Here is a 14,168-nt window from a genome sequence, read left to right on the forward strand (position 1 = left end):
CATCACTAAGCCCTATTTTGAGGAGTTCCACTGGCATACAGCTGAAGTAACACAGTAATAAATTGGGGCCTGAAGAAGGTGGCTACAGCCTAGAGAGTATCAAGAACTGTGACGTGTCTGGAAGCTAAAAAGAGCAGAACTTGACAATTAGAGCGGCCCATTTCCGATGCTCTTGTGTGAGGATCTGGAAAGAGTCTCTCACTCATTGTACTTGTGCATTATGAATGTGTCCATCTGCAGAGATCTAATGTACACATATGTCCTGAATATTGTCCTAAGGTTGCAAGCTTCAAAAATGAGCAGAAAACATTCCTGAGAAGTGAGAATAATACAGATGTCTGTATTTGAAAAATTGGTTCAAATAAAGTCTCTCACTTATAGATATGTGTAGTTGTGTGCAATTATTTGCTCCTGGAATAGAAATTTATCCCTTATGTAGGACTTTGATTCTTTTACAAAAAAAATCTCATTTCATTCTCCCTTGACCTTCTCAGTCAAGTCCTACTACTGTGGAAAAAAATGCTTTCTACTTATTCTCTCTGGGTAAAAAGCTATGTTAAATTGAAATGGTGAAGTAAAAGGCCATACAGGCCAGTATGTTTTTATTGTGCTTAATATCCATTGAGGTAGAATATCTAACTGGCCTGATGGAAGATGTGGTCTCCTGTGCAAAAGTCCTGGGGTTTTATATAACATGACATGGACATCCCCATGGATGCTCTGACCCTGGAAAGGCCTGTGGCTGTTGGGGCACTGCCTAGAAACTGCTTGGAACAGGCTGAACTGAGGAACACGGTTTCACTTTGAACCACAAAGTTGCAAAATGTCAATGGCCATATCTGGGCCTGGGTTGTTCTGAGTCAGGGAATCTACTTGGATCTAGAAATGGGAATAGGGGTCACCAACCAGTAATGGTTGGACCTCTGGGGATCATCCAGTCCAACCCCTCTACCAAGCCAGGGTCACCTAGAGCAGGTGGCACAGGAGCCAGAGTGTCTCCAGAGAGGGAGAGTCCACGATTTCCCTGGGCAGCTGTTCCAGTGCTCCGCCACCCTCTATGGAAAGAAATTAAGCAACCTTGTGCAAGCTTATCTAAAGATAGCAAATTCATTATTGGATTTGAATCTTCAGTAGCTCACTGGGAAACCTCAGACGTTTTTTGCGATAGAAATATATATATTTCAGCAGCTAAGAAACCCCACCAATTATTTCCCTCAGTATCAAGTTTGTGCCAAGTGCAATGACATACAAACAGAGCAGGAATTGCTGCCTGGGCTGTGCTATGCTTCTGACTTAATCCTGAGCTGTATCTGACAGCAGCTCAAGAGCAGAGCTGAAATCAAGCATTTTTGTCACATCTATTCATCCCAGGAAGCTTTATAACCACTGTTTAGAAATCACTTGCAACTCATCTATGAAATACAGCAGCTGGCTTAGCAAGGGCCCAGAAAATTCCTGATGAGGCTCCAAGGAGCTGCCTGTGAAACAGAGCAGACCTCAGCACCTCCCATGGGTTCTGGACAAAGTGCCAATTTACAAATGACACAATTAGATGTCTGTATTCTTGTATGTAATCATCAGTCGCCTCGTGGCTTCTCCAAAAAAGGTGTGGACTACATCTTGTGTGCAAACAAATATTAAGCATTCAAAATCAAGTGGTTTCAATTAGCCACATCACTAGACTGCAGGGATCAGTCCTTGCAGATTGGCTGTGCTTCTGTGGGGAAAAACACCTTTAAAAGGACCCTCAAGGACCTCTCTCCAAGTAAATGGTTGTCTTGAGGTAGCAAGGCTGCCTTGCACTCTTTTATCTGGTGCACAGCAGAGGGGGAGGGCAGGAGCTGAACAGTTGGCCCAGGGCATGTGTGTCAGCTGAAGTTCAGCCTAATGTAAATCTTCAGCTGAGACTTTATAACAAGGAACACAAAGTTTGCCCTGCGTGATTTCCAGACTCGCATTCTTGGCACTGCAAGAAGAAATAAACTTTCTCCCTGAATTGTAGAAAATGACCCATGACTCACCTTGGGTGTTCAGCCTCCCGAGTCGCCCAGGTGAACTCCCTTTGGATATCTTGCCACATCCATGGACTACACTAGAAAACTTTCCCCAGTTTCTGAGTGAGCAAAGCGTTTCCCATTCCTTTGGTGGTCCCATGGCTTAGCCCACTCCGGGCTGGGGGAGACCTCCTTTCCTTAGGGAAACTGCAACAGGAACTTCAGGTTTTCCTGTTTTTTGACAATGCCAGCAGCTTCACAGCACACTCAACACCTTCATTGCTCTACTGAGGTCGCAGACAAAAGACTATAGTTTCTCATAGAATCACGTGAGTTTCTAAGTCTGCTTTCCTTTATCCAGCAGGGAATATGAGACACTCTGTAACAGATATTTACAGTCTCCCAGTCTGCAACATTTTGTCCTTTTTTACCAGTGTACAGAGCTGGCATCAAGTCTGAACAGGGCTACTCCCTTGTTGAAGATGAGCAGAAAAAGCAAAAGGAAATTATGCACTTCCGTACCTAAGATCACTTTTGTTTATTAAAAATGAAATTATTTTTCTCCATGCGGGGCCGCTTTTAAACATTAAAGAGGAAATAATTTTCCTCTAGCTTGGCATGAAACTATGAACATTAATAATAAGAGCAGCAAGGAAGTAAAAGCCCATTTCTCTCAGAGGAGCACTACTGTGGCTGAGAGGCAGGGTTTGCAGAGAGGTGGTAGCTTGTTACAAGACAAACTGGGCTGCTTGGGTCTTTGCAAATGCATCAGCCTACAACCCGAACTACAAGCTGTATATAGGTAGAAAGGCACTGCTTAATTTAATTATGGTAGTTGATTAAGCAAGTTATGAGTAAAATGTAATTAGTACTTCAGGAGCAAGGGGTGGATGCTAAGCCAAGAGAGAGAAGACTCATTATCTGTGGTGAGAGAGAGGAAGAGTGGTACAGGTCATTGGTGGCTGGATAACAAGGAAGAGTTAATTGGGGGGAATTGAAAACCGCTGGTGAGGCCTCTTTCTGCTAAGCCCATAATTATGCTTTTCTTACCTTGAGACAGTCATCTGCTGAAGAGTTTTGTGGCCATCCTTAGGACCTTGAGATAGAGAGGAAAAACCAGTTTCTCTCACTCAAGGTGAGGTCTAATGGAAAATTCCATTTCCTCTCCCCCAGGGACTGGGTGTCCCCATCCTTGGCGATTTATCTGTGTACAGTCTGTGGCTTAAATTTCAATGAAGCCTCATTCAACACCTGTCTGTGTAGCATCTCATTGCTTAAGTGTGGAGATGATTTCACTGTGGGTGCTGTGGGGCAGAGGCTCCTTCCTTATGTTTGCTCAGGTCCTCCTGAGTCTTTCCTTCTTGGGTCTCTTTCCTTCTGAGGCAGACCTTAGTGATTTAGGAAAAACAGAGTGAAAGCTAAGAAACTGCCACACTTCCTGGTGGTCTATGGGGGGGCTGGTGTCTAACAGCAAAGACACTTTGAGCTTTTGGATGTGGAAGACCAATGCTCCTGGAAACCATGCAGAAGATATCTCTGAGGGGCAACTCTCTGAGTGATGACAGGCCACCTTCTTTAGAAGTCACTTAATGACTAGAAGACAATTTCTGTTTGAATGCCAGCACCCAGCAAAAGGGTGAGCAGTTCCTGCATGCTGGCACTTTGGCTTCTTTGACCCCACTGCTTCTCAGTAGCAAAGAAAGATAAGACCTACAGCTGTGGGTTGTCTCCCCCAGGCTCGTCTCCATGCATGACAGCCAAGCCTGGTGCCAGACACTCCACAGGGCATGTTTGGCAGTCAGGGCTGGAAGAACAGGGTGAAATTCTGGGTGCATGGTCTGGAAAGACCTCACATGCTGACTGGTCTCTAGGAAAAAGCCAAAGGCCAATCATCATCCCATCTCACACCCCAGGGAAGGATTCTGCTCACCCCAGGCCGTGGGCTGTTGGCAGGATGCTGGTGGCTGGGGAGGGCTGGCTCTGCCTGGCCGTGGCCTCTGGGCTATTGGCACACACTGCTTGTGGTTCCTTGCCAGCGCACAGACCATTAATAAGGCTTTCCAGCCTGTCACTTCCAAGCTGAATCCTTTGAAAGCCGGGCTCCTCTGGGCCCATTAGAAGGAGGAACTGTCTCTGTTGAAACATATGGGCCTGTCAGGCTCTGTCTGTTGCTCTGAAAGCTGCTGCCGCTCTCGCTGTTTGCTGATGGGGGGGCAGCAGCTCTCTGGAGGAGGCTGTGATCAGGATGGCGACTTGGGAATGGGCTGAGGAAGATAGCAGGTGAGCTGGGAAGGATGCTGCTAAACAGTGTGCTGGTAGCTGGTGGGCTGCTGTAGGACATTGGAATGCCGGGCAGCTCAGGGGCAGCCCCTCACACTATGAGTATGATAAGGGGAAGAGGTACATCTGAGGACAACTGGGTGGTGAATATCAGGGAGGGTATGTAGGGGAAGGCTGAGGCAGCAGGAGACATGGCTGACAGCAGAGATGTTGGACTTTTCTGGAAAAGGAGAGGATGGCAGCAGTGTTGGGTGACTCTATGGGGACTGCAAAAGGGAGGCTCTGGAAAGCATCATGCGGTCACACGGCACTGGAGTTTCTCATTAAACAGCACACCAACCCCCCAGCTCCATTTGCAGAGACTGAACAGGATTTAATGGAGTCCCTTGTCTTTTCCCTCTGAAATATTCATAGGTTTTAGCGGTCCATTTCATGCTCACCTCCTTCTCCATTAACGATCATCAAAGAGGGACTGGGTGGAAAGTAGGCTGCTGTGGAGCCAGGGAAACAGAAAAAGGGACCTGTGCCTCTGCCCAGGGACTGCTGGAAAGCAATCCATTCCTGGGCTGCTCCATGGCCCTCTCACTAGGCCTACAAAATGACTGGAAGTGAGCCCTGGCAGCATGCACAGGGAGGTGATTAATACAGTGGGAACGGAAGGAAGGAAACCAATTAAGCAGAGCACTGTCTGGAGCTGCTGCCCCCACCCCTGTCACACAGATACACCCATGTCTGTCTCCTTGTCTGTCTTCATGATATGCAAGGCCAAGAGCTCTGTAAGAATTGCATAGGCTGACAAAAAATACTTGGAAGCAATTAGTTCCCTCCTTGCCTTAGCACTAATGCTCTGCTAGGATACAGGGCAAGTCCAGAGCTTCCATGAGACAGCATAGAAGCACAGAAGCTGGATTATGGATGCCCCATGTAGTCTGCAGTACTTGGAACAGCAAGGATCCTGCTGGGAAGTTTGAAGAAAGGGTGTAATAAATAGTGTGATTGCACTCTGGTGTATGAAATGTCCCAAAAGATCGAGACAGGTGGGATCTCAGAGCATCTTCCAGACCTGTTAGGTGCTAAACCAGGGTTCTAATAGTCTAACTGATATATCTACACCAAGGATTCTAGAGAAAGGTGTCCCTGCTTATGACAGGGGCTGGGAGCGGGGGGAAGATTAGAACTAGATGATCTTTAAGGCTCCTTTCATCCCAAAACATTCTATGATTCTATGATTTTGGGGTGGGGAGAGATGAAAGTTCCACAACTTTGCTTCAGAGCCAAACGAGTCAAACCTTTTTTGCAGCAGTCACACTCCTAAACTATGCAGTTTAAAGTCCTAAGAAAATTTTTATCACGGACTCCATGAACAACAGTAGAACCTGGGTAGTGCTCTAGGAAAACAGAGTGGTCCTCCACCAGTGCTATCCCTGCAAAAAGTACAAGAGATGCTCAACAAAATCTGCATGCTAATGAATTGTTCACTCAGGCTGAGAGAGAGAGAAAGCAGGATTTTAAGTGTACCATTTCCTGTGGTTCTTTCCTGCTGGATTAAAAACCAAAATAATGTCACAGATGCAACAGCACCAATTTATTCACGCTCTCAAAGCACTCACTAGTCAGGCTGCTTCCCCTTCCCTCCTATACACCTATACACGCACGTGCTTGCGTGTGTCCTGGGAATCAGATGTTTATGCAAGTATTTGCAAGATGTTCCACATCTCCCTGAAATGATAATCAGCATGCCAAGAATCAGCTTAATTACTAAGCATTCAGCAAACACCCACAGGCTCTTCCAGGGCAGCTCCCCATAGCATCCCCATGAATGAGTCTGCATGTTTTTCTTCCACTGCCATAAACGGCTCCTGACAAAGAGATTCGGCCCTCGCATCTGAGCTACTGGGTTGTCTGGTTATTTATTTGTTTCCAGGAAAGAAGAGAGACATTTGTAAAGCAGCAGCAGGCCATGAGCAGACACTAAGAGTGTCTCAGGATGAGACTTGACTACCTCTGATTTTTTGCAACAAATGCAATCTCTCCATGCAGAATAGAGATGTGAACGATCCCAGTTTTAACCAGGCCAGATCAGAAATTTAAACATGCCAGGTCCATAGCCTGGCAATTAATGCTCTCTGTAGAAAAGGAGACTCAAGTACCAAAAACTGTGGAACCATGACGTTTTGCCATCCATGGGTTGCAGCCTGGCACATCTGGGTGCTCAGCAGATAGGCACTTTCTAAAGAAAGGAAGGACTGATGGTTTAGCTGAGGCAATCAGAAAACACACTGCTGAGGTAAGAAAAGAAAGCGCTTTCTGAGGCAGCAAAGTGCACTTCCTCTAAGAAAGAGCACCATTTATGGCTCTTCAAAACTTTTCTGAAGGATCCCCTGGACTGAGGCTGTGGGCATCTTCAGAGATCATGGCCACGTCTTTGCTTTTAGTCAGCGCACTGTTTATCAGCCCTGCAGTAAACAATCCCTCATGTAACTTCTCAGGTGATTATGCTAAGCACTGGCAGAAGAAAGATTCAGGCTTCCCCTCATCATTCTGTAGTTACCGGCTGTGAGTCTGACAAGGTTTGGACTCTTCAGACAACTGTAGCTGACTTCATTTCCTTCCCTGTGGCACTGCACAAACAAAACCCACATGATGATCCTATCACATTGTTATACACACTGGAAGCTTTTAGGGCTCTTAAGGTCACACTTCACTAATTTACTGCCATTTTGTGGAGCTTGGGGACCACAGAGCCCAGAACCAGGGAACCCTTTTCTATCTCTACCATTCTTGTCATCACATGGCAAGAAATCTAAAATACAAATCCTCGTGTCAGAGAGACATAATCAAACCAGCCTTTTGATCTGATGCCAGGGAGTAGTTCATCAACACCGGTTCACTTTTCCACCCAGGCATGTTTACACAAGGAGATGTGACTTTTCTTCTCTGTTCCTAAAAGAAAATTTTAACAGTTTTGCCCAGTATTTCACATCCCAATTCATTAGATACTCAAGCTTCTGTGTATATTAAGCTATTGCTCACACAGGCACTTGGTTGCTGGTTGCCTCATAAGTAAATAAGATGCTCCAGCAGCATTTGGGTGCCTGGGCAGCTGGCCAGCTCTAGCTGTTCAAGTTTGGTGATAGTATTGCCAAGACCTAAGGACTGTCTCACATGGCTGATGATATCTCCAGACCTCAGAAGTCTTCCAGCTCAGCATCACATCAGTTCTATCACCCTGCACCCGGAGCTGTCAGTATTCTTATCAGTGTTATCTGCACAACCCCTGGAATACCGTAGGAAGGATAATTATGACAACAGAGAGCTATGAAGGCTTAGACCCTCCAGACATTTTGTGGCACCTTCCTCCTGGTTGGGCAACAGGGCTCTGCCGCTTGTCCAGGGGCCTGGGAAGAGGCTGTGACAGAACGCTCAGCTGGGCTAATCTCTCAGGATTTTGGGCAGATCAGATCAGTAACTGCTCTGCCCCGAAGTATTTATTCTGCAGGGAAGAGGATGGGAATAACACATACCTTTAAGCCTTGTTAAAAATACATGCCATGAAGACAGCTCTCAGGCTAAAACTGTCTCCAGGGATGATCTCTGGGGAATGCCTGAGCAAGCAAAACACCCACCAGGGTGTTTTTTTTGTTTGGAAGAGATTTCTCAGGGGGCGTGTCTGTAGGTAAGTGCTCCTCTAAGTGGGATACCTGGGGAGAGCACGTTGCCCCATGATGTGCTGTCTGCCTCTGCCTTTCCCCAAACAGTGCATCCTGTCCTTGCAGCTCAGAATACACTTGTCACAGAAAAGTTCGCACATGTAGGATAGGACTCCCTTTTAGTACATCCCTAGCCAGCTCATAAGATCAAATTTTAAACTAGAAACACCTTTTGAGCTCACTCAACTGCTTGTCAGTAGCTGTTCTGTGCCAGCTGAGCTGTGCCCAGAGCCTTGGTGCTGCACATGGGCACAGTTAGTCACCCCTTACGCTTCTGTTAATATCCAGGTTTAAAATGCCACTGCCATTCAACCGGCAATACAGTGACACAGCCACCTGCACTGAACAGCCTTTGCCACGTGGTGACACAGTAGCTGGAGTAATAGGGAAGGAAAATGAGGATTTTAGGAGGCCTTGACATAGGGAAGGCAAAGTACTACTGAATCAGTGACTGGGGGTGCATGCCTTGCTCCCTGCTGGGGAACAGGGGAGTCAGAAACAGCAGCAGATTTTGGAGATGGGACAGAGAGCCCTGCAGGCTGCATGGCAGCCACAGCAAAGCATCCCTGCACTGCTCAGAACAGCTCAGCACTGCTCTCTGCAGCTGCTGAGACTGCTGGAGGGGAAAATTTGATTTGCCTTTTGTTCAGCCAGCCTCACCAGAAGCCTCGCTCAGCAGCTGGGTGAAAAACAGAACCTGCTCATGGTGCCTGCACTTGTGTACTGGCTGAGTTGAGAGGGATCCCAAGAGCTGAGCCTCCTTCTCTCACAGCTGGCTCTGAGAGCTCATGCTGAGGTACAGGCACTGTGTCCCTGCCACAGAGACATCAGCGTCCCTGACAGCAGCTATGCCTGCTGCTCTGCTTGTGGTGCAGAAAGCCCGAAAGGATGGCAGAGATTCTTGGGACCTCAGGACCCATAGTGTATGCATGCACTCTCTTGGCTGACTGCAGATGCCTCCCAGATATGCCCTGCTCTTGTCCCATTTTCATTCCACCAGATAATATCATGGCACATCCTGACAACAGGCAGCTAAAGAAGGGAGCAGAGTGCCCTTCTCCTTTCCTCACATTATCCATACTCTTTTCTGGCTGGACATCTCAAAGGCAGCTCCTGTAACATTTTCTGTCTGAAAGGCACTGATGCTGGAGTAGCTTTTAAATTTATGTTCCCATAAAATATTTTTTCCATACAACATTTTTTTTCATAAGCCATGGGACAAATTGGAATCTGACATGTTCAGCTGTCGCTGGATGAAGGGAAGAGCAGAAGTGACAGGAAATTTTTAGGAGAACTATATTAAACTCTGTGTAGGATTTTGATTTAGTAGTAACAGTAAAATGAAGTTTCAGCTCATATTCCATTATCCTGTTTGCAGTGCACTCTCATAGCATCTCCATTCATAAAACAGTTCAGCTCCTGTCCTTTGGTGTCGATCTATTTGTTTTGCTCTAGAGCAGTTTCCAATACACAATGAATTTATCTTCTCCTGCATACTTAAATATTCAGGAAAGGGACAACACCTTTCCAGTCTGCCAACCTTGTTTTGCATGTTGGATCCTGAGAAGGGATCTTCCCAACAGCACACTTCATATGGGTGACCCTCTGCAAATGTCTTTGTGAACATTTGGCCAGATGTATTTCTTCCTATCTTCCAGTCTAGTGGAGTGCACTGTGAGCAGATAGACAACGAAAACAGAGAAAACACAAAATGCTGGGCTAGGAAAGGGTGGGGGCCGAGGAGGAAATATTTTCTGTTTCTACTTGAGCACATCCCAGTGACCCATTACAAGTATGTGACTTGCCTAGTTTTGCAGAAATCACAGTATGCAGTCTCACCAGAGGGTTGCAACCCCTCTCCCATTAAGCCTGGCTTGAACTGGAAATCTTTTGCTCTTTTTGGCTCTGCCCTCACTCAAAGAAGTCAGGCTGTACAGCCAGCACCCAGGCAACTGTGAGGCATCTGTGCATACAAAAGCAGAGGCGCCATGTTCTCTTTGCACTCATTTCTGAAAATTGCATCCTTCTTTTTGGAAATTAAAATAATGGGCCTCACTTTTTACTGATATTTTCTTAGGAACTCTGCAAGGTGAACACAAAGCACTATCAAATCTCACAGGTATCATTTTACCCCTACTTTCTGGTGGCATTATAGATAAATCACCCCTTAGAGTGGGTTCAGCCCTATTTGTCTCCCTTCTCCAACCCTTCCTGTCAGATACTGAAATGCTTCAGCCTCCTTCCCTGTCTCCCAGCCCCTGCAAGAGCTTCTTGCAGGCAGCCTCTCTCTACACCAGTGTTAAGTTACTAAGAAGCTGAAATAAAAGGTTCCTACCTTCATAAATAATCAATGTGGGCCAAATGGCTTGTGCTTGCTTGACAAACTCATGCATGAGAAACAGAAAGGGAAGAGGCAAACACTAACCCACCGACGAGAAAAAACATACCTCATGCCAATAAAGGTAGAAATAAAGGTGGAGATTCAGAAAACAGAGAAGCAAGTGAACAAGAGTAGAAAAGAAGGGAGTTGAGCACCCATCAAACATTTCTTTAATCTTTATTAGCATAGTATCTGGAGGCTGGTTTTGATTTAGCTAATTTACTCATTAAAAGGAACTTACTAGAGCAGCCTAGTACCTGCCAGTCCCTGGGTGAGACTCAGCCACTGCCCATGCCTCTGATGGGTTTGCCCATGGCCATTTGCTGGCATTGGAGGGATGTAGATGTGCAACCAGTATCAGAGGGACCAGTGAGCCCAGCATTGGGGTCCCATTTGAAACACAGGGTGTGCACAGATCAATGACAGCCCAAACAGCCTGTCTTAAAGGCTGCTGTACAAAAGGCAGCTCAGCTAAATGGGCTGTCCTGCAAATTTTCAGAGTTAAGATTGCCGTTTTAGAATAGAGGGACTTCAACTTTACCGAGTAGATGTCACACCTGTCCTTTACCCCTGCGGCACGTGTCAAATACAGAGGCCCATCATTATCTGACACAGAAGGTGAATCCCTTCTGTTTGATAGGTTCTGTGTCTAATAACTCTGCCGTGGGAGAGGAGCTCACAGCCCAGCAGACTCATTGGTTTTGGTACATCAGTGCTGATTTTCACTGCATGGGTGCCTGGTCCTTAAAGAAGGTGTCTGTGCTGAGAATCAAAATTGCACAGTAATGACAGAAACCTTTTCAAATGACAGAGCTGATGGTGAGCACAAATAATATCTCTCTGCTCTTTCTCTTTAGGGTGATCCATAGACATTGGTAATGCACATATAAGACAAATAAACCTAAAAACCAAAAAACCATTTATGCTGGATTCACCACTGAGTAACCTCTCACACTAAGCTGGTGCCAAACTTTTAAAGTGAGGCTTAATCCAGGGCAATGAGTCAGGTCTGGTGCAGTTGTCTCAGGAGGACTTTAAGGACTTTAGGCAGGTACTAGTCCTCCTCTGGTATGAATCTCTACTGTTTGTAAGCACTGGACAGAAACTGCTGCCACAGTGAAAGTCCCAGGTTGTAGACTTTCCACTCCCTAAATTACTGCATTGCTTTGACTGAACACAAGACCCTGGCCGGGCTGTCAAGTCTTGTTCCTTTTCACAGGTAGCCCTGGAGTCAGTACCAGAAGGATGCACGGAGCAGTGCACAGGCTCCCTCCTCATGACATGCACCTCTTTCCATCCTTGATGAGCTTTTGTCTCCTAGGGCAAGAGGATACAAGACTACCAAACAACCACATGTCACAGACACAAAGCAAAAGAATGCAGTGGCATCGCCAGTGCTTTGGAGATGAACAGAGTTCAGCAATTCATTAATTTAAACTGCTCAGCCAACTGAGAAAGGGGACTATTCCCTCTGGTATACAAGCAAAAACCACCTCACACAGCCATTCTCCTTGTGTCCCAAGCCACACCTCCCTGACCTTAGCTGTGATCAGACCATCCCAGTTTCTCAGACTGCTGTGCGAAACTGAACACAACAGATTTTGGCTAGTGGAGTAGTGATGAGTTCCTGCTCCTGTTCACCTTTGATGCAAAAAAGCAGTAAAAACCTGCTGCAGACACAAATTTAAAAAGGTGGAAGGGAGGATAACATCAAAGCAAATTCACACCCCTGCTCTGAATAACTGTTTTCTCAGCTCTAGTATTTATATAAGAGCAAGGGGGAATCACTAAAAGGGCACAAAGGAAGAGCTCCCAGAGTACAGACAGTGAGCAAGGGAGTAAAAACACTGGATTCCTTGGGAGATAAAGTTTCCTTGCTATTGAATCAATCTTCTGAGCTTCTCTTTGCAATTTTGTCTCATTCTGTGCCTCTTGAAATGAGTTTCCATTTGTCTGTCTGGTGCTAATTTTCCCTCATTTGCCACATCAAAGCCATCATTAGAGGTACAAAGTGCCTCCAGTGCCTTTTCCCCCCCTTTCTTCAGTCATTCTCCTTAATAGCTCTTGATTTGTTAGCTCAGCTATCACTCAGTGACAATCAGATGCTGTTACTCTGATCTAGCTACCTCTGGATGCCCCATCCCTCCTGTTCCCAAGGACACATCACTGTCTGGGGTGGTTGCCTGGGGCAGGGGCTAGGGAGGTGCTTTAGAGCACTTGCAAACTTTTATCTGTAAGTGTTACAGCCCCTTGTGAGAGATGTTTGATATTTTTATTTCCATTTCAATTAGCTAATGGGGGTAACAAATGGAAGAGGTAGGGTTTGAACAACATTAAAAATGTCCTCTGAGCTTCTTGAGGTCTTTGTCCTCAAGCTGATTCAAGTTTGCTTGGAGTCAGGAGCTGACTCCCAGCTGCTGGCTTACAAAGAGTGCTCACCTCTGCCCGCAGGAAATGGATCTGTCTCTGTGGCCAGCAGCACAAATACTCACATCTTTTCCACAACCCTCTGGTCCTTGAGCACTCCAAGACATGCATGTTCCTAAGGAGATGTCCTACTATATCATCCTCAAGCAGACAGCAGCCCCAAACCGTACTTGCACAGCCATTCCTCCTGCTCGCTGCCCAATCACTTGGCAGTGAAAGGCCTGGCTGGGCTCTGGTGCACGATCTGCCCCACTAAGAGAGCACTTGTAGCTTGTGCTGGGTACCAGGGCCGTGGCAGCTGCAGCCCCATCCTGCAGTGTGGGAGGCTTGCTCTGATGCCTGTCAGCAGCTCTGCTGTGCCAACAGCTGCCCCAGGAAAGCCTAGCAGAAGAGCCCCACACCACCAGCAGTAAGAGCAGATTGTTAAGAACGTGGCATTGTGCTCATCCCCGCTGTGTGCTGTGGGTAGAAATGGCAGCACTGCTCCTGCTCTGCCTCAGCTACAATGAGAGCCACACGCCCACAGAGGTACCAGTGTGCAGCAGGGGCTGTCACCAGCAGCTGCCTCCACCAAGGAACCTCTGCACGTCTTCACTCCTGTGCCACACGGAAGAGCTTTGATCAGAGGCAGGAGGCTGTGCTGAAGGTGTGCGAGGCTCTGTAGTGGGAGGAATTTCAGGCTGAGTAAAGTATCTGCCATGGAAAGATATGCAGAGCCCATCCCTTCCTTCACTAGACAGACAATCCACACACAAGCACTGGTGCTGGGAAGAGGCTTGTCTTGGCTCTGTTAAGCAAACCAGTAAAGTCAGCAGCCAGTGAGATGATCTGAGAGGTTTTACATGGCTGGAAGTTCTCAAACCACTCTACAATGGGTGACGAACCCACAGGCAGGCAAGACAGCCTTTATTTGAGCAAGCTTCCTGAACCAAAGAGGATGCATAGTCTTTGCTCAAGCTTGCCAGCAGCTCGTGGGTGCTCTGGATGACTGCTCAGTGCCTGTTTTCCACAACTTGTGCCAACTGAAGCCACATCAAGTGAACAATATATTCCTTACAGGAATGCAGGGCCAGAACTGGAAGCCAGGTGCACTGTGAGGGACCGAAGCTCTGCTGGATTCCTGCACTTGTGTCCAGTGCTTTGTGCATCCTCACTGACCCTCTGTCTGTGTGGCATCCTCGAGAGGCTCAGATCCAGGAGTGATTTCTCCATCTGTGAGGACTGGGTTGCAAAATGAGTTGCAAGCTAAGGAAACAGCCTGAGAGGCTGGGCTCCACGAGATGGAAAACCCAGATTCACGTGCTGTGCTGGCAGAACAAGGTGAGATTATTCACTTCTACCAGTGACTTCTACACACTCTTCCTCTGCTAGTACCGC

Source organism: Sturnus vulgaris, chromosome 2, assembly GCF_052056855.1.
Source record: "Sturnus vulgaris isolate bStuVul1 chromosome 2, bStuVul1.hap1, whole genome shotgun sequence".
Taxonomy (NCBI): Eukaryota; Metazoa; Chordata; class Aves; order Passeriformes; family Sturnidae; genus Sturnus; species Sturnus vulgaris.